The sequence below is a fragment of the Capsicum annuum genome, chromosome 6, assembly GCF_002878395.1.
Source record: "Capsicum annuum cultivar UCD-10X-F1 chromosome 6, UCD10Xv1.1, whole genome shotgun sequence".
Classification (NCBI taxonomy): domain Eukaryota; kingdom Viridiplantae; phylum Streptophyta; class Magnoliopsida; order Solanales; family Solanaceae; genus Capsicum; species Capsicum annuum.
Genome location: NC_061116.1, coordinates 132,227,364 through 132,246,635, shown reverse-complemented (window position 1 = coordinate 132,246,635; position 19,272 = coordinate 132,227,364).

Genomic DNA, 19,272 nt, shown 5'->3' with positions numbered 1-19,272 from the left:
TTTGAACCCAAAAGTGATGAAGCAGTATTTGTTGGCTATTCCTTAACAAGCATAGCATATAGAGTCTTCAACAAAAGAACTTTGCGTGTTGAAAAAAGTGTGCATCTAGTCTTTTATGAGTAAAGAAAGCTAATGAATCCAGGTGATAGTGAAGATTCTGACATTAAAGAAATCATTCATGTTCAAAGGGATGATATTGATAACGATAATGGTCAAGGAATAAAATATGCGGAAAGGAATGATTAAGGAGATGGTAATCTAGGATCTCAGTTACAGACCCCTGATCTAGTTAAAGAACATCAATAATGGTCCAAGCAAAAATCCTCAGGGACCTGGTCCCAGTGGAACTCACCTCAGAAGATCAAACTGGAAGCATAAATCCTCTCGCAAACTTGAGAATTTGACTATGCCTTTGGAATGGTGTCAAAACAAGAGTGCAAGCAATAAGTTTCATGGCATTCTCAGTATTTCTATCCGAAATTGAGCCTAAAACTATTTACAAAGCTTTAAAAGATGCTGACTGGATTAATGCAATACAAGAGGAGCTTTAGCAATTTTGAAGAAGAAATGTCTGTCACCTGGTCCCAAGACCTATTAACAGAACAAATATTGGAACCAAATGGGTGTACAAAAAGAAACAGGATGAGCATGGGTTTATCAACAGAAATAAAGTAAGACTGGTTGTTCAAGATCATAACCTGGAGGAAAGAATTGACTATGATGAGACATTTGTAGCTATAATAAGGATAGAGGCTATAAGCCTTCTTATTGCATTTGTTGCTTATATGGAGTTTAAACTCTTCCAAATAGATGTCAAAAGTGCTTTTCTGAATGGAAACATAAAGGAAGAGGTATATTTAAAGCAACCTCTAGGTTTTGATGATGCATATTTTCCACATCATATGGTTAAATTAGAAAAAGCTCTTTATGGTCTGAAGCAATCACCAAGGGCTTGGTATGAGAGACTTTCAAAGATTCTTCTTGAAAATTGCTTTAAAAGAGGGAAAATTAATAATAATCTCTTTCTAAATTCCAGAGATTTCAACTTACTAATTTTTTTTTATATATGTTGATGACATAATCTTTGGAGGTATTTTGAATTACTAAATGAAAAGTTTGCAAAGATAATGGGGAGTAAATTTGAAATGAGCATGATAGGTTAATTGAGTTTCTTCCTAGGACTTCATATCAATCAAACTTCTCAAAGGATAGTGATTTGTCAAGAGAGTCACATCAAGGAGCTACTAAAGAAATACAATATGGATGTTTCCAAGCAATTTGAAACCCCAGTTGGAACTAGTGCAAAGATGGATAATGGTTAATTTTGTCCCTCAGTTAATGAGACCATGTATAGAGGGATTATTGGATCCTTACTATATCTCGCTACAAGCATGCTAGATATAGTATTCAGCATGAGAATATGTCTTAAATTTCAGGCTTGCTTAAAAAAGTCTTATTTGAAATATGCAAAAAAAATTCTTATGAATTTGAAAGGCACAGGGGACCTATTCCTATACTATCCATCTGGAGAGAATTTTGATTTGATAGGCTAAGCTAATACTGATTATTCTTGTTACTTAGTGAATTGAAAAAGAACCTCAAGAATGGCTCATTTTCTAATTTCTTCGCTAATTTCCTTGGGATCTAAAAAGTAGAACTTAGTTGCTTTCTCTACTGTTGAAGTTGAGTATGTGGCTGCAGCTTGTTATTGTGCTCAATTGTTGTGGATCAAACAACAACTGAAGGATTTTGGGTTTTTCTTAACATGGCTAATATGTGACAACATAAGTCCTCTTAACATAGCTAAGAATCCAGTGCAGCATAACAGGACCAAGTATATTGATGTGAGACATCATTTTCTGAGAGACAATGTTAAAAATTAAACTGTTTTTGTGAAGTTTTTGTCTTACTGAAGATCAGATAGTAGAAATCTTTACTAAGGATCTTCAAAACGAACAAGTTGTGAAGAACGTATTAAGGCTGGGGTTGATCAAAATAATCTAACCTACTAGATGAATCAACTGTTCTCCCTAAAATTAGATATGAATAGGAGACTGATATCGTTGATAAAGTATGTACCTATTGGTCTAATTCAGTATCATATCTTTGCAGGTATACATGCATGGGACAAACTATAGAAGAGAAAAGTTGAGATAGACAAAAATTTAAAGATTTACCTAAGAAAGAGAGAGACCTGGTCAAATCCTGGGGTTAGTATCGTGAATGTGCATTTATTTGTTTTGTTAGAAAAAACGGTATCTTTTCTCTATATGTCAGAAATTTATCTTATCCTTAAAATAAAGATGAGTCGCTTGTAAATTGAAATTGATCACATTTTATTCTTTCAAAAATCCCTTCCTTGTGCTTGCTCCTTCCCTTAAATTTGGTTGAACCCAAACCTTTTCTTGTCGAAAGAAAAATCAAGCCATAAATAGCCTTCTTATGATAAGGATTTCCAAATTGATGTTAATTCATTATTCTCATGTCTCTCAAAGGACTCTAAACTTATTATAGATAAAAATCCTCTATCAAACCTTTTTGAAAAACACCTTTCTTCTTCTACCATTCCAAAGCCAAGGTCCTTCTTCACTTAACTCATTGATGAAGATTCATCCCTGAAGTTTAATAACCTTTCTAGTAGTATATTTATGAATGATGCCTGGGTTGCTGAAAATCTTATTTTTTTATCAAATAGCTTAAAAAACATGTTTTTTCCAAAGGAACAAGATGTCAGTAAGATAACAAGAAACTCTAGAGAGAAGTCTAGAAGTTCTACTTAGAAATAGCACACTTCTGAAGTACCTGGTACTAAAAAGAGAAAAATAACTGAAGGAGAACCAATCAGTGTTTCTAAAATAGGAAAACTAGAGATAGAAGGGAAGTTTGTGTCTAAAGAATTGTGAAACAAGTTCTTGAGAAATCAAAAGGTAATAACTGGGAGGATCTTTGAATCAAATGTAGTTATAAAACTAGGTATGATGGAATTAGTTGATCTTGTTAAACATCAAAGATGGATCCATCTTATGGAAGGACCTATTCCTACAGTCTTTGATGAGGTAGTCAGGGAATTCTATTACATATTAGATTTTTCTGAAGATTTATTAAACTTCAGTTGGTGATTTGTATGTAATGAAGTGACTTAGCAGCTTTGAGTTCATTAATTTACCTACATTAATAATGGAGCACATAAATAAAGTTGTTCATGGGAAAAATGAAAAATATGGCATGCCTTACGAATACTGTTTGAATAGATTATTTTATCATTTTGGTATTTTTTGTTAAAAAGGAACCCCTGGAACTATGGTACAACTATTTGGTATGAAAACTCTTATAAAACTGAGTTTGTGGAAAAGTAATCAGGAACTATTTTACAAGAGGAGCTCAGGAAAGAAATAGAAGAATTGAAGCTCAACACAGCTAATAAGGATACAGAGATTAGCAAATGTAAATAAAAATTCAACATCTTTCTAATGAGGATCCAAGTGTCTATTAAGAGCTTAGAAATGAGAATGTTGAACTAAAGAAGAGAGTTTCAACTCTAACTGATGAGATTCTTAACTTGAATATAGAGATAAAGTAGCTAACCATGGAATTGTTATAGTCATGCTACAAAAAATAATAATATGGCTCTACTTCTCTATACCCTCTTTCCAAGTCCTTCACCTATTTAAATTTCTTAATTTCTCTGGCATTTTCTATGGAATATTTAAATCTTGCACTGCAATAATACTTAACTTTTACATATGAATGAATCCTTATTTGTGCGTTTCATCTGTTTCTTCTTTACTTTAAAAGTTGTTCTTTATGTTAATGTTTCCCCAATGGACATGAGTTAACTAACTTGTGCTTATTTTGCCCTTGGTTTACAATTCTTACTTATCAATGATGCCAAAAGGGGGAATACTACTACATTCATATGGTAGGGACCAAATACCAATTGTGACACATGTGTGGGATGATATGCTAAAGTATAGGCATATTGATAGTGGAAAGATAAATGTTTGTGAAGCGTGATGGCATATTTACAAGGGAAGAATATTAGTGAAGCATGCTAGTGTATAGTGATAAGGGGAACATTTATGGATAGTAGTGGTGATCACATTTTTTTAATAAGGTGAATAAACATTGATACTCAAATATTTGTGGTGTAGTTTTTCATTATCAAAAAGGAATAAAAACTATTAAATCTTGTTTAAATGATGATCAACGGCCAATAAAAGTACCAGATACTTGGGTCTTCATGAAACCATATAGTAGTCACTGTCCTAAGCAGTTTCATTTGTTAGTGCAACAAACTATGCAGGTGATTTATGTACCTATTAGGACTCCTTGACCAATTGAAATTATACCCTAATTATTATCCTCCTATAAATAGAATATAATTCTTCTCAATTCATAGTTTTTGCAATATGATTATTCAAATAGAGAAATTGGCAAAAACTAAAATATTGCTCCAGTTCTAAGTTTTTGTGTGCTGAGAGTGTGTTTGTTGTTGAGTCAAGTCTTGTTCTATAATTGAATTAATCATCTTATAAGAGTAATAATTTTCTTGTGTTTATTGAGTTCTTAGGTAGAGTTACCTGAGTTGATATTTGTTAAAGTTAATCAATATTGAGGAGAGACCTTGGCAAAGTTATCAAGGAGAGTTTGTAATAAAGTTGTTACAAACTAGTGGATCTTAAATTTTGGTACAAAATTGAGTCTGTAATCATGAGTTTGATTATGTTAGATTTTTAAGTGCTTGTGAGGTAAATCCATGGTTTTTCCTCCTTAGGGAAAGGAGGTTTCCACTTTAAACCATTGTGTTCTTTAATTTCCTACAAAACTGTTATTTCTTACTACTTTAAAATTTTATTTCCTGAGTATGACTCTAAGGGGATTGGTCCCCTATAGTGTGGTGCAATCCCCCAGGTTTTAACAAAAGGAATATTGGGTGGATACTTGAGCATGTTATGGTAGGGTAACATGTGTTACTTTTGGAGCTAGGGTTAGGTTATACATTTTGCATAGTGGGTTTGGTTGGAATGTATATGGGATTGGAGTTTATGGAAGACATTATGAAAATTAAAGGTTTAAACCTGTTGCTTTTGGTTGGACAGGGAGGGGTTGACCAATCTTGTGATCTATATGAGACCTGGAATACATGTTTCATCTTCTCCTCCTTCCAAGCTTTCTAGAAATGGGGTTTATTGAAGCTCCAATACTCATCCCATTCTAAAATATTTTTCTCCTCATTATAATCACTTATCTAGTCCTCCTACCATCCTTTACAATTTTAGTCAGTATCCCATAGATAGTGTCCCCTGATAAGATACTTGAACCAATGCACATAGCATCCTTCATGATTGAACTATTGTATCTAATAACTTTCTTTCAAAGTCCTTCAAAGAAGAATGAGATATTCATTGTATCTAGAATGTCTTCTTTTGGGTATGAATCAGTAGGAGCGAACATATGGATAGAAAGAGATATCATGTGAGGTTTAGTAGAAGACATGGGTTCAATGGGACGAGACATTAAGGAAATATCCTCAACTTCTCATAACCTTTCACCTATGAATTTGGAAGAACTGTGATAAATTCTTCTCTTCATACTATCCTTGGAATTTGGATACATTGGGTTCTACTATTGGTGACATCTACAGTTAGGAATGAAGAGCTTCAGTCACCTAACATAGATAGGTTCCTCTCATGGTTTTGATCTTGCAAAGCTGTCTGGTAGTGCAATGCTGGCATAATATTATGGGTGTCATATGGATTTTTAAGGATTACTTGGATTTTTAATGCCTCTCTACTGTATGGATTGCTAAGGTACAAGTTGAAGTTAGGGAATACAGTAACAACCACTATCCTAACATCCAAGGTGATCTCCATCACTCCCAAGTTCGTATGTTGGTCTTTGCTAAATCTCATATCAAGGAGGGAAATACACATTTTTATCTCCTATAATTTTCTCCCATGATGATTTACGATAACTCTAATAACACCAAAATCAAAATGGGTATAGCTATGGCTTTTCCATTGTTATGAAAAATGCTTTGACATCTGTAAAGTGAGAAAGTGTTCAGTTGGAGTCATAAGGATATGCTTGTCAAGTGTTGTCACAACAAGTATTCCTTAACTCCTTCTGGCCTTTCTTATTTTAGAATGTCAATTTACACCCATGGATTACACTCTTATTCAAAGGAAGGATAAGGGTTTTGTAGAGTTAGATAAGTAAAAGATAGATCTTTTTCTTATGATAAAATATCTACTTCATATAGGTAATTATATTTACATGACAGAGTTTTACTAAGTTTAGGGGACATATTTAATTTGGCTGGATATTTACTTAGACTAGACGTGCTTGAAAAAATGGTAAAGACTCTGAGACATACACATTTTAATTATTTTATGGTTTATAAGGACTCTATGTATTTGTGTTGCAGGTCTAAGGAAAAGACAGTGAAATATTTGTTCTAAAATCTAAGAAATATAACTAAGACTTGATTGTGCAGAAGACTTTGGTTATATAATCTTAAATTAAGGACTATGGAAAGAGTACAACTAGAATATTTATAGGACTCTGGTTGTAATAATTAGAAAAGAAATACTATGGATGGTTTTATGGATAATAACTTTATAAAAGTAAAGTAAGGGTTGAAAATGAAAAGTTGTCATTTCTTACAAACAATGGTAGAACACTTTTTTCCTCCCTCCTTCCCCACTCTAAGAGTGGGGATGGCTCTGATACAAAATAGATTGAGGATAATCGAGCATGAAGTGACACAATGGGAAATATTAACTAGGAGATAAGAAAATATCTCTAAAATTTTCAATATTAAATGTGGTTGCACAATTATGTTGGAAACATTCCATAAAAAATCAAAGCTCTCATCAACACTACAGAGCACAAACTCTAACCTTTCCAACTTGATAGAAAATTTCACATCCATAGAGGCGATATGCCATGTGAAATCAAAGGTAGATCTGATTGTACTATATATGGTAGATTTTGATGTTATTACAGTTATGGATTGGTTAGTTCCTTATTATGTTGTCCTAGATTGTTATGCTCAGACCATGATCTTAGCTTCATTGGGTGTGTCGAGGATAAGTTTTAAGGGTGTGCTTCTTTTGGGTCCAAAGATAGTTATAGTTTTCCTTCGGTCTCATCACTTGGTTAAGAGGGGAAATTTTTCATACTTAACTCATATTTGTGATACTAATGTTGCTTGACCTCATGTTTTGGATTCTATTAGTATTGTTCATGAGTTTATGGATATTTTTCCTATTGGATTTTCCTAGTATGCTATCAAACCCATGAATTGACTTTGCTATTGGTGTTGAGTCAAACACTAAGCCCATTTCTATTACTCCTCATAGGATAGCCCAATAGAGTTAAAGGAATGAATGCATCAGTTGCTGGAGATATTAGATAAGGGATTTATCTGACCTAGTATATCACCTTAGGATGCGCTTGTCTTGTTTGTCTAGAAAAAATGGGTTTATGCATATGTTTATTGACTATCGATAGTTGAAAAAGGTGATGGTTAGAATAAGTATCCCATTGCTCATATTGATAATTTATTTAATTAAATTTAGGGTGTTTTTGTATTTTCAAAGATTAATTTAAAGTATAGGTACAACCAGTTGAGTATTAGAGCTTTAGATGTTATGAAGACTGCTTTTTTAGACTCAGTACAATCATTATGAGTTCTTGGTTATGTTCATTGGTTTTACCAATGCTTCATCCATGTTCATGGAGTTTATGAACTAGGTATTTTGATAGTATCTCAACTCTTTTGTCATTGTATTTACAAATTATATCTTTGTTTGTTCCATGAGTGAGGACAACCATAAAGAGAATTTGCGGATTGTGCTTCAAAGATTTAGGGGTAATAAGATGTATGGTAAGTACTCTAAGTGTGAGTTTTGGTTGGAGTTTTTTTTTCATTGGTAAGTGGTGACCAAGAATGGTATTAAGGTCCATTCAACCTATATTACAGTAGTTCATAATGGTATAGGCCTGCTTCTCCTATCGATATTAGAAGTTTTACTGGTTTGGCAAGTTATTATTAGTATTTTGCTGAGGGTTTTTCATCTATTGCAGCTCTGTTGACCTAGTTGACTCAGAAAAAGATTTCCATTTAGTGGTCCAATACTTGTGAGGCAAGATTTCAAAAGCTCAAGGATTTGTTGACTTTCACTCTTATCTTGACTTTAACGAAGAAGCGCATGCATTTTAACCTTTTTTTGAAATTTTAGGTGTTGTTTTAGGTGTTTTCTTTATGTTGGAGGGTAAGGTACTTGCGTATGCTTCTTGGTAGTTATATCTCCATGAGATGAATTACCATACCCATAATTTGGAGTTGTACGTAGTTGTATTTGCTTTGAAGTTGTAGAGGCACTACTTGTATGGAGTCCATTGTGAGATTTTCTCGAATCATCATAGAATTAGTATTTCTCTGCCTAGTGTGATCTTATTTTGAGGCATTTCCATTGGATTGAGTAGCTTAAGTATTATTACCTTACTATTTTTTATCATTCTAGCAAGGATAATGTGGTTGTGTATGCCTTGAGCTGAAATTCAACTGGAATGGGTATCTTAGTGTATCTTTTGACCCAGGAGAGTCCTTTGGCCATAGAGGTTAAGACTTTCCCTAACCATATGGTTAGGCTTTATATATTGACACCTGGATGTGTTTTAGCATATGCTAAGGCTAGGTATTCCTTGATAAAATAGATTTGGGCTTGTCAGTTTTATGATGTTGGATTGAGAGTGATTTGGGAAAAGATATTTAGTGTAGAGGCTAAGAAATCCTCACTAAATTTAGATGGCATTTCGAGGATTAGTGGATCCATTTGTGTGTCTGGAATGAGTGATTATATTAGACTGATTTAGAGAAGGCTCATTGCTCCAGATATTATATCCATCCAAGAGTGACTAAGATGTATCATGATATAAGATTGAATTGCTACTGGGATGGTATAAGAAAAGATATAGAAGATTTTATAGCTTGTTGCTTATGTTGCTACCAAGTGAAGGTTGAATAATTTTGACCTGGGGTATTTCGTCAAAGGTCACCCATTCTTGAGTGGAAAGGGTAATGGATCACTATAGACTTCATGACTTGTTAGCCCCAAAATACTCATGGCTATGAGAGTGTTTGGGTTATCGTGTATTGACCAAATATGGTCATTTTATTTTGGTCTAGGTTTCTTTCAGTGTAAGAGATTGGCCTATATTTATATTTGTGAGATAATTTGTCTTCTTAGTGTGCCAGTATCTATCATCTTAGATAGATGTTCAATGTCCACATATCATTTTTAGAATACTTTCTAAGAGAATTTGGGTACTCAGGTTGATCTTTTAATACCTTTTCACCCCCAGATCGATGGTCAATTGGAGCAAACTATTCCGGTTTCGAATGATATGCTTCGTGCTTATGTTATAGACTTTGGATGTCAATGGGAGGAACATATAGCTTTGCACGAGTTTGTGTATAGTAATAGCTACCATTCTAGTATTGAGATGGCTTTTTTTTAGGCTTTTTATAGTAGGTGTTCTTGCTCTCTAGTCAGTTGGATTATGGTTTTTAAGCTAATACCTTGAGGTATAGACTTGCTTCATAAGTCTTTGGATAGAGTTCAGATAATTAAGGATAAATTTTAAGTAGATTAGAGTAGAAAGAGGTGCTATAAAGATCGCACACTTCATGCCTTGAGATTTAGTATTGGTCACCATGTCTTCATTCATGTATCACCCATGAAGGCCTTGATGAGGTTTAGAAAAAAGGGCAATCTTAGCCCCAGGTATTTATTGGCCCTTTTGAGATTCTTTGGACTATTCGGGATGTGGATTATGAGTTATCATTGCCCCCAAATTTATCTTTTGTTCATCCAATTTTCATGTTTTTATGCTTTGACATTAGATTCCAGATGAGTCTTATGTAATTCTTTGGGATTCTATTAAGTTATATGAGAGATTGTCTTTTATTGAGACACCCATAACCATTTTTTCTAGGGATTTTAGGTTGTTGCCATCTAGAGATATTCTAGTATTTAAAGTCCAGTTGAGCACAAACATGTAGATGAGTCTACTTGGGAGGTCGAGTCTGATAGATGTGGTAGTTATCCCTAGCATTTAGCTAATTCAGGTATTTTTCTTGCCTTTAGTTTGACGACAAACTAGATTCTTAGTGTTGGAAAATGTAATGACCTGATTTTTGGTGCTTTATCTAAAATATTTATTAATATGTTATTTTACCATTTTACACCTCTCTCTAGTTCTATTATGGTATTTTTAGGATGTAGGGATGATTGGTAGGGTTCTCAGTACATTTCAATGTGATTTGTGTGAGATTGTTGTTTTGGTGGTTATAAAGGCTTTATAGTTGACTTCATTTAATATTTATTCATTTATGTGTCAGATGGAAAAATAGATAGTACCAGCAGATCTAGAATATCAATTTTAGGTTGGTAACATGGTTGGTGTAGTTTTATGATATTTATCTCATTTCGATCCTCAGATCTAAAAGTTAAAAAATTGGGTTACGAGGGTCAACTTTGTGAAAATGACATTTGTTATATCTAATATTCTCATTGAGTTCGAAGAATAAAATTTAGTCTAGTAGAATAGTTTACTTTCATTTTTGGGATTTTGGATGAATCTCGAGGGGTCTGTAGAGACTTAGAATTGTCCAATTCACCAGATAGTGGACCCAATTAGGCAACCCGTTTATCGGTAAAGGGATTGGCATCCATCTGGGGGTATCTCTTGAGTGACTCCACCATCTCTTAGGCATATGTCACTTAAGCAACAATCATATCACTTTTGGGACAAAGCGAGCATTGCGTAAGCGACTCGGTTGTCGCTTAGATGATGCCTGGGTAGGTGATTTCCCCATTTTCATTATTTTTTTATGTTTTTTATATTGGGAGCTTGGATTTTTGATTTTTTTGGGTGATTTCACCCATTTTAACCTTGGGTAAGCTCCAAAACACCTATTTCAATTATTTTTCTTCAATTCTTGTCATTTAAATCCTTTTTAAACTTGAATTTAGAAGTGGAATTTGGGGTTTTCGCTCAAAAGGCCTAAAATTGGTGATTCTCAATATAAACCAAAACTCTAACTCCTTTTCACTTGTTTTTTCTTCCATAATTTTCTTTAATCATGGAAAATATGTTTTCGGGAAAAAAATTATTTTTAACCTTTTTTTTTAAAAGACGTTTTAGGGGTTCATTTTGATCCCAACTCAAAAATGGACAATGTCAGTATTGTAGCATTCTTTTAATGTCATAGATTCTATATTTGTGTACTTTATTTGATTTGGGCCTATTTGAGAAGTGAAAGCTTAGTGTTGAAGGTTTGTTTGCATCGATTTATGGAATTTGAGGTAGGTTATGACTCAACTTTTTTCAGACTGGTATGGGTAGTTAATAATGGTATAATATCATGTTATGGGTATGGAAATTAATGATGGAAATGGCTTTATTATTGTGTTTTGGCCATGTGGAGGCCTATGTTGTTGTTATTTGGTTATTTTGAGACATTATATGTTATATGTTATGTGTGACTGTGTGGGGTCTTATATGACGTGTGACGACTCTAAATTGGAATTTATGTGGTATCAATGGATTATTGTCAGGCAATTTTTTCTATTGGCATATGATTACATTGGATTCATGGATTGTTAGCATAATGAGAGGATTTTGGCTCACATAGTTGGTAGATTGGTTGGCTTTGGAAATTCTCATTTTGGTAGGTTGTGAGCATTGCATCCTAAAATTATATACACTTGGGAAATATTTGTACCACTATTAAAGTATGGGAAACACTAGCTTGTGAAATTTTTATAGACCCTCTAGCAAGGGATGTGTCAGAGAGGAGTCATTGATATTGGTATATGATATTAGTCCTACCATGGGACCACAAATTGATAGGTATATACGGAGGTTATGCGACACCTAAAAGCATCATATCATCACCATCATCTTTATTGCATTTTTTTTATATATTATGCTCATTTCTCTAGTGTTACTTCTTGTCCATACTTGTATGTGCGATATATGTATGCCTGTGAATATTTCTTGTATATGTGTGTGGTATATGTGAATATGGTAATTTGTTAGTGGAGACAACATGGGCTGCCATTTGGGACATTTTTTATTGCAAATGGCGTGCCCATAGTGTGTATTTTATATGCTTTATTTTCTACTTTGCTTAGTCGGCCTATGATACCTATTGTGTACAAAGGGACCACACTAACCTTTACTATGCCATTTTTGTGCAGAATTAGGTATGAGTTTGCCACAGGGTAGCTTATTCATGCGGTATCTAGAGTATCTTTGAGGTAGCGATTGACCTATGCTCCAGAGTTGAGCCACTATCTCTTTCTATACATTTCATGTCTTGTTTGTATTTAAAGACAAATTATGATCCAATTGGTTTATATTGTGCTTTTGACATTCGAGAAGTATCTAGTAGTTGTTACACTGTGACATCAGGTTTTGAGATATTGTATGGTATCGTTGGTTATGTAGTTCTACTATTATTGTATTTGTGTGGCTCAACTCTGTTATAGTGGTCTTGCCTTAGGTTTTGGTATTAATGTCTCATTTCATATTTTTTTGTGTGATATGCTTACTTGTCAAGGATCGTCATGACAATTGTCATCATGACCCTTTGTTTTTAGGTTGTGACATGATCAAACTCCTGAAAACCCATATTTAGGATATCGAACCAACAGTTTAAGGAACAATTGATGTTACATATCACGATCGTCCTTAAGGCTCATAGGTTATTAAGTAAGTTTTCTTAAACCTACTTGGTATCAAAATAATCCTGATCATTTTTTGATTCAATGATCATAACTTTGATTTGACTGTGAGATCCTCCTATTTTAAATAAAACCTAACCCCGACCAGACTCGGGTCAATTGTTGACACTAAGCTCCATACTTGAGATCCAATTGTATCCAATTCTCAGTCAAACCCACTTCCCACAAAAATTGCGTGATCAAAAGAGCAAAAAATTAAGAAATCTCACATCTAATTCACTTCCCCTAGCTACTACTCCTAATTTTGATCTCTATAGCTCCCAAACTTTGAAGAAAAAAATGTAACTTCATCACTACTTCTTCTTTATTTGCTCGATGATTTAACTAATATTAGAAATAAGGTGATAAAATAGTTTCATGACAAGTAGTAAGGAAACTTCTTCATAAGGTGGTTGTGAAGTTGTGAATAGTAAGCATAATGCAAAGTCTGAGTACCCATTTCCACTAAAATTTTGTTAATAAAGGGCAAAAATAAGGGTTAAATCTTGTGACTGAAATCCGCTAAGTGTTAGTGAAATCCACAACATAACCTATGATCGTGGTATCAATATACGATCATAGGGTGGATTGTTGTGGGGTACTAGTGTCCAAATTATAGGCGCTTATTACATAGAACATCCCACCGTTATCCTATCAAGGTAAAATTATGGTATGCAATCATTTTATGTGACATACTCTTAGAAAATTGAGGTTGTTCCTATGAAAATAAGGTATGATCATACCTTTTTTATTGCACGATCATTGGAAAGGTTCATTTGTTGTGATGTTTATCGAATAATTTTGGGGAAACCTTTCTGCAATCGGAAGATATGACCGTACCTTTATTGCATGATCATAGGAAAGCTCATATGTTCACATTCTTTCACCCAGTTTTGAATTTATTTCTAAGAATAACTATTGTCTGAACGTGTACTATGGCCCCAAAATCACTCAATCAGATGCAAAAAATGCTCTCCTCAAGAAGATTCCTAAGGAGAGCACAAAAGATACACCTATGGCCTAGGGGAGTAAGCCTAAAATCTCAAGTGGTATGAAGGTTGAGTATTATGAAAGCTCCTTAAATGATCAACATACTTCTCAGAGAACTAGATCTATGACCAAGGAGCTAGAAAAGGAGAAGACCAAGGCTACTACATCTTGGAGGATCCTTGGGTTCTACTTAAATCATTGCAAAAAGTCGTAGAATTGGTCCAAGTGCTTGAGAAGTATCAATTTGGGTGGATGAATAGTACACTTTGCATTTATGGGATGGAACATGTGAGGGGTTCTATAAAAAATATGCATCCACTCTGAAGAGCATGACTTCCTCTAGTAAGTTCAAAGACGTGAAAAAGCATCCCTGATTGAAGAGTGTGATAGTTTAGGGTACGCCAGTTTCTATGTTTATCAAGGTTTTCTCTATGGCCATGTTTGGAGATGATTTTGTACCAGTTAAGGAGACTCCGAAGTATGGTGCTAGATGACTAACTTGAGAAAGGTAAATAAATTAGTGATGGATTATAAGTTTATGCATTACAAGTGGTTGGCAGACCACATTATTGAGGTTGGTGATAGAGTTCCTTAGATCAATGGGGAAACTATTTATATGCATACTTTAAAGTTAAATGCCAAGGTATGGTGGTTCAATGTGCGGAACCACATTGAACTTAGAGCTAATGATAATACACTAGGTATAACACATAGAGCCTCGTATAAGCTTTTTTTGCAGATTTAAAGCTAAACATTTTGCGCATCATTGCAAAAGAGATTTGAGAGAGGGTATTAGGTTTCAATACGACTGTCATTTCCATTCCTGTCGACCTAGGTTATGCAAAATTCAAATATGCCTTTTATTCTGACAGTTGATAGATTAGTTCCATTTCTGAAATGTGTATAGATAGCCTTAATTAATGATTTGGGGAATTTTGCTGGTCCAGTTAGGGTTTGCCACCTGACTTGCCAATGAATGCCGAAGGGGAGTGACTCACTTAGTAAGATACAAGCATCTAATTTTGATGCAGCTTCTTTCTCTCCAAAGAAGAAAACAACATCAACGGATGCCCATTAGTTGGACCCTACCACATGTACATTAATGTTGACATGATAGTTGGAGTATATTATATTAAACCAACTATTGCATGATGCTCAAATCTATAAGTTGGAGTTAGAGGTAAAGGCCCACGTGACAGTGACAAATGAGATATGATCAACTGCATGGGTATTTCATACCCACCTTGATAGTTTTCAGGGCCATATAAATTCTAGTTTATATGAGGTTTGAGTCTTATATATGAGTGATATAACTACAGACTTAACCACGTTAAAGGAAGCGGTCAAGGGGCTTACAAAGCAGACCATCACAGTTGTGCCTCCTCCACCTCCACCTATGTCATCTTTAGCAGAGTATGTAGTTGATATGGACTCCTTAGTCCTTGACTTTGACACAAAGGCCCCAGCATCACACCTAACCTCAAATGGCATGGACCAATTGGGAGACACAACAATAGGGGCTGAAATCAACTTCCCTTTCTGTCACTCAAACGCCTTGAAACATTCATCATCAAGCAGAAACTTCACCTATTTCACTAATAAAATACACAAAAAAATTACAATTTTAGAGAAGTCTTTGATGAATCCTTGATAAAATCATACATTCCCTTAAAACCACGAATACCCTTCTCAAAATTAATGGATGAACTTTTTCAATAACCTCAATCTTTGTTGTGTCAACCTTAATCTTCTTCTTTGAAATCTTGTAACCAAGTACTATTCCTTCTTTGACCATGAAATGACATTTCTCCTAATTTAGCACCATGTTACAATATTTGCATCTCTTGAATACACTAGAAATATATTCAAATGTTATGATCCATGAATACCCCCAGTCGTAAACTGATGCTTAGAATCACAAGTAACTCCAAGCTAACCATGGCCTAGCAAAACACTAAGAAATGTAGATAATAAGAGACAAAACTAATGCAGAATCTGAACTTGAATAATATAATAATATCCAAAGGATATAAAAACAACACTAAACAAGTCAGAGATCAAAACTAAACATCTAACTATATTTATGAAAAGCCTCTACTAAGATGAGTTGTTGGGACAAGCTTTTAGCTAACTCTAATTATCTAAAAATAGGGAATTCGAAAGACAAAATGAAATGAAAATCTTATTGTGGTCCTCACATGATGAAGACTCACCAAAACTATTATTTTTGATAGGGATGAGATCATCCTAAGCATGATTAGAGTATAGAGGATCTGAACCTATCTTTTAATACAATATAGCATAAAAATATATACAACCAGTACTTTCAATGTATTGAGTATGTGAGATAAGGAAATAATTTATATGTTTTGAACATGGAACATATAACATGATGACTAATGCTAGACCAAGTAATGAACATATATCATAAACAGAACTGAATTATTGAGTACAAAGTCATAGAAGAATCTAAAATATGAATTGTAAATTTAGGATTATGAGAGCTAGTTAAAAAGGACATACCCTAATATGATCTAACCTAGGTATAATATATAACCCAGCTAGAAGGGTGTTCAGTACATGTCCAAGGGTACAAACACTAACTAATGTAGATCCACTAAACTAATGTTCAAAAGGTAAGGTGTCAAGCCTAGTGTGAGGGGTTACCCTGTATAACCTATAGTCGTATCATAGTTCTAAGACTTAAGGTTGATCCTTTATCCCGTGCGCTCGGTGCTAAGTACTATTCCTAATTGAACAATCTTAATAATTATAATTCTCACTAATGGTAATAATCTAATAACTAAAATAAATGTTCTTTTGGAAGCAATTCACAAATTAAAATTTAGGAATATAACATTCAATCGTGTATTAATGAAATTTTAGGTCATCGAGTGTTCATAACCAGCCATCTCTAAAGAATATAACTACCATGTCAAATTTATGAACTGGTTTAATTAATAAAATTCAATGATTTAGGTCCAACAATCATAGATTTATTGGTGTAACTAGGGTATAGGATCATGGTCAAATAATAGCACTATAAATTCATACTAAAACGAGAACCATAAATCAGTGACACCAAATGAGTGAGATATAAATGAATCTAACAGTATCCATAACCATGAGTTATGGTAGAGAACAAAGTTAGAGAAGTAGGATAACTTGGGGACTCAATGGGTGAAAGACAACCCATTGATGAAATTCCATATACCTGGATATAAGATCCATGAAGATATTTCTTAAATTTGGATGCTTGAGGAAGATGAACGGTAACTGGTCTTCGAAAAAGGGAATTACCTCTTTTTCTATTCGGAAACTAAGTATTGGATAAAATTCTAAGTAATAAGGGCTTTGGGTCCTATTAAACCCAATAATAACCCTTGGAATTCCCTAAATGACATAAATTTAATATTAAGAGAGTGGGAAAAGATATGCATGACCCTTAAAAATTTATAATTGGAAACTACAGGAAGGGACCTACGAAAGATTTTCATTATCATAGGAACAACCTTCAATTATAGGTTGCACTTGTGGCTGGAATATAGATTAGAACTATATGTACATGATATGATAAGGAATAGTATTATCATGGATTCTACCTATGGTTGTACCTTGGTTTGTATATTTGTTAGTTTTATTAATGGCATCTTTACGACGCATGATTGTGCCTGGGAATCATGGTTTCAAAGCACAATCATGGTTCCTTCTTGTGGCATGAGGGTACATTTTGTCCAATTTTACAAGTTAGAGTTATCTAGATCAAAAAATACATTGTATGGTCGTATAATGTAACCATGATCATGGTTGGTCTTGTGGTATCTCACTGTACAAAAATTCTTTACTAAAATGGCCATAACTTTCTACTCAGATGTCGTATTAAGGAAAAACTAGATATGTTTGGAAGGTAAATCAAATAACTATCACTTGGTGGGTTGGGACTAAAAAATTCTTTGAATATTATGTTTATACTCATTTAAAGATGATCACTTCTTTTTGAATTGATTAGTAATAGAGCTTTTAACCTTGTCAAGGGCCAGGAGGTTTTTATGGCCTTAGTACATAGACAAATCCCCTCTCAAACTATTAAAACTTGATGATTTACCCAACATGTACTCGAAGCATGGTTCTATTCTAGGCTTGGATTTTCTTGGGAATTAATATATTAGGACCATTCATTACTAAATGGAAACTAACTGATTTTGAAGGTTATGGTAAAAGAGGTGTAATCCCACATTTTATTTACTAGTTATCTTGATATTATAAGAACCCTTCAATACTATATCTGTACCTGAAATTTCTACATTGTGTTTCTAATAGTTGACCACTGACAAGATACTGGATTGATAAGTGAAACATAGGTTGATTTAGACTCTCGGATGCATGCAATGGCATGGGAATAGTTGCCTGTCATAAAATAGAAAGAATTAACTAATTGTAATACCTCACATTTTGGAGTAGAATAAAAATCCGTTATTCCTATGCGTGGATGTTTCAAAAGCCTCAAATCCTATATAACTTTTATGTGTTAATCAATTATGTAGTGTGGGAATCTATTTTAGCATGAATTTAGATCATAGAGATCCCCTAACTCAAGTACAAGTTGAAAGCTTTCCTATCGTTCTAGTTTTAGTGAGGGTCAAAATTTGGGTCAACTTCAATCGACCATAACTCAATGTATATCACGAACTGAGTGGTCTAATATTTGTCAAATAAAATATTTTTGAATTATCTTTCCAACAATACCAATTTTTCCTAAATCCGATATCGGAGCAAAGAGTTATCCCCATTTTATTCCAGCATGTCAAGCTGGAAAATGGTGACGACGTTTCTGACGGGCTATAACATTCTGATGATATTTCTAATGACATAGTCATCCTTGGACAGAAAATCAAGAATTTGGACCCCTTTTGTGTTGACTATATGTGATGGCCTATTACAGACCTAACGGCCTGTCACGGATGGCGTTAAGTATATTTTTTTACCAAATGAGGGATGTTTTAGTAAGGGTATTTTGGTCTTTTTCCTTCACGTCCCATGGCTTATAAACCTCAAGGTGCATATTATCTTCCATTCTCTTTAGTTAAACATCTCAAAAATCTCTCTCATACACTCTCAACCACAAGATTAGGGTTTTCTCTCAAAATTAAAACTCTCAAGAACAAGCCCTAGCGTTTTTATAGAAGAGTCTATTTCAAGGAAATTTCATCGTCATTCTTCACAAATTCTTAATATAAGGTATGCGTAGTGTTCATCTATGGGTCCCTTTCATCCATAGAGCTCAAGAATCATGTTTTAAATTATAAATTATGATTTCCTCGTTGTTTTATGACTATATCCATGTTAATGATTGTTGTTTGGATTCAAGGTTGTCTCTTGATGTGTTTTCATGAATCATATGAATAGGTTAATTGGAATCCAATGAATTTGGGTGGTTCAAGATTTCTAAATTTTTTAAGTACACCTATGCTCAATATTATGC